Consider the following 3,367-nt stretch of genomic DNA (forward strand, 5'->3'; position numbering starts at 1 on the left):
CTAGCCAGTCCCCTCAATTCCATGAGCCTGGATGCAGGCACAGAGAGAAGAAAGGGAGCTGTGCATAGCATGTCATGGGACAGAGTCCTACACCCCTGCAACACTCTGCACTCACCTTGTGTCACCAGGCTACAACACTAAGTAGTGAACAATAAACAGCATAACAGCGAAATCTCGGAAGGGACTTGTGTGTCTATCAACAAATGAATGAATGAGGAAAATGAGGTATTTCTACCCAATAGAGTACTACTCGGCCATAAAGAAAGAAAGCTTGATCATTTGTAGGAAAATGGATGCACCTTGAGACCACAGAATTAAGAGAAATAAATCGGACACACAGCATATGAAGTGGTCTCTCTTAGGTAAGAAACCCAAAGTCCAAGTAAAAAGTAAAAATAAAAGATAGGTAATAGGAAACAGGAAGGTAGATCTTTTAGCAAATAGAAAGGGGCCCAAGAAATGGAGGAAAGTGAGGTAAAGGGGATAAAAACAAAAATAAGATGTGCTGTGTACGTGGACCAGCTTCTGTGATGAACATCATCATTACATACTGCAAACGTACTGATAACATTTTGTTTAAAGCAACATGATAGGTTGTGAGAAGTTGCCAAAGAAAGGGGGACAAAAAGCTTTTTCTCCTGCATTTTAAACTAGAGCTCCTGCGTTCTCATTTTCACTGGCCCCCATAAGTTACGCAGTCAGTCCAGGTACTACGATTACTATCACTTCACAAAAGTGGACGTCGAGGCTCAGTAGTTTACCCAGGATTGCGCAGCTGCCAAGCGGCAACACACAGATAGAGATGAAAACCCACAAAGATGGAAGACTCCTCAGTGTTAAAGAGCCTCAGCCCAGGGATTAGGAGATCACTAACTTCAGACCGTGACCGGGCCAAGTGGCCTGACCTAAGCCTCTTTTTCCTCACTGAAAGTACTCTGTAGTTTTTCAAGGTAGCACAGGCTCCAAGATTGGGCTCTGTCATTTATACAGCTACGAAGAGACCACCTTTGCACCCCGCCTTCCCTACAGCTGCTGGGTGCATTTAGCACAAGACAGCCACCCGTGCAGGCAGCAGGACACTTCACAGCACACAAAGTACTCTCACGGCACTCCCTCACCCAGAGAGCACTGAACAGAAGGCTGCGCAGGGGTGTTTTTATCCCCATTTCACAGACAGGAATATTAAAGCATGAGAATTATAAGTGACTCACACTGCTCCCAAGCAAGTTTTGCGTAAGTTAACAGGGCCCCATGGGCACAGTAGAGTGAGTATGAACACCCACAAAGGAAAAGCTATGTCACTACTTTGGGCAGTCTTGCTATGGGAGGGCAGCATGGGCCTCTCAGGACTGCAGCCCCAGCTCTGAGGGATCTGGTTGGATCCCATGCCTTAAGGCTCTCAGGTCCAAGGGAGGCAGCCAGAGAACAATCCAAGAGCTCCTGAAAGAAAAGAATACCAGGTCAGCAGTGTTCAAAGGGTGACTCAGCATCCAGGGATGTCCGCCCAACACAAAGGGTAAAATCTTCAGAGCATATACAAGAAGGCAGGCAGAAAACAGACAGACAGAGAGTCCCTGCAGAACCCCAACCTCTCTCCACTCATGCTTAGCCCACGAGCCAGTCCTGAAGGAGGTCACCACCTGAAGAGAGGGAAGGTCAGGTTAGCCAGAAGTCCTTGTAGCTGGGTGGCCCTGGCTTCCTCTGTCCCTACCACCTTTGCAAGGATATAGAGTCTAAAACCAAACAGTTAGGACCGGGAGATAGCTCATTGGCTTATGCGCCTGTCTGGCAAGCACAAGGTCCTAAATTCAATCCCCAGTACAAACAAAAAAAGAAAGAAAGAAAGAAAGAAAGAAAGAAAGAAAGAAAGAAAAAAAAAAAAAAGTACATATATAAAACAAAGGCTAGCCAGATAGCTCGACAGACTAAAGCATCTGCTTATGCAAGTGCAGGGACAGGGGTTCAATCTCTGGTGTGCCATGCTGGCCCCGTCCCCAGGGCACACCGAGATGGCAACTGAGACTGGTGTGGTGACACACGCCTGCAATCCCAGCACTTGGGAGGCTGAAAACAGGAGGATCACTATGAGCCTGATCTGTGTAGTGAGACCCTGTAAACCCTATACTAACTAACTAACTAAATAAATAAATAAATAAATGATGAAAATCATCTGCACCATGATCTAAGACTTCAAAAGCACTGGTACAATTGTCTTATTGTCCTGTGAAATAGGTGTTTATCCTCATTTTACATGGGGGAAAACTGAGGCCCAGAAAAGTGAAATGGATTTCATACCAACAGTGATGGTGTTAGAGGCATAATTTAATCCCAGATCTCTTGTTGGTTTTTTTTTTATTTATGTGTGTGTGTGTGTGTGTGTGTGTGTGTGTGTCCAGCTCAGCCCGCCTGAAGGCAGGGCTGGCTGGCATGTGGTGCTGGGGGATTGAACCGTGGTCCCTGGGCTTTGCTAAGCTTGTTCTAAGTAGGTGCTTTAGACCACTGAGCCATCTCACCAGCCCCAATCCCAGATCTCTTGACTCCAAAACTCCACCCACACTTCTGTGCAGCGCTGCCCATTTGCATAATCATCACATATTTATTGGGTCATTGTTAGGTGTCTACCTCTGTGCTACACAGTTAGAGACAAATCAAATATAGGGCCAGGATTTGGGTGGGAACCCCAAAACAAAGGCAATGTAGCTGCCACAATAAGAATATAGGTATACTCTAAATTACTCTAAATGACTTTCTCCCAAACAAATGAAAGTACTTTGCTTTAAATACCATTTATGTCTGATGCCTTCTCAATTTACAGTATATTTCAAGCCCCAATCTCCCAGTACTTCCAATGGCCATACCAAGAAGCCTACTGGACATCTCTATTTGAATGTCAAACTGGCTTCTCAAGCTTGCCCCAAACCTTCCCACCCCCAGGAAATGCCAATGCCCTTTTCCAGTTGTTCCACTGTGAGTCGTTCCATCACAGAGTCACCCATGGTGTCATATCTTTCATCTGTCATATCTTTCATCTACACTATTAGCAAATGTGATCTCTATCTGTCTTCAAAAATCATCCAGAATGCTCACCACCCCTACTGCTTCCACCCTTACCTATCGTCTCTACCTTGACTCAGGCAAACTGGTCTGTGTCTCTGGCTCTCCCTGATTTGTTTTTTCTAGTCAAAGTGATCTTTTTAAAAACTGAAAAGCCATAGTGTGTCTCCCCGAGATTTACAGCCCTCAGTGGTTTTCTAAAACCCTTTTTTTTTTTTTTTTTTTTTTTTTTTTGATTTTACTCTGTACATTGGGCTTTCCAGGCAGGTGCTTAGGCCACTGAGCTATCTCCCTGGCCCTGACCCTTTTGTTT

This window comes from Octodon degus, unplaced genomic scaffold (assembly GCF_000260255.1).
Source record: "Octodon degus isolate 3935 unplaced genomic scaffold, OctDeg1.0 scaffold00107, whole genome shotgun sequence".
NCBI classification, from domain to species: domain Eukaryota; kingdom Metazoa; phylum Chordata; class Mammalia; order Rodentia; family Octodontidae; genus Octodon; species Octodon degus.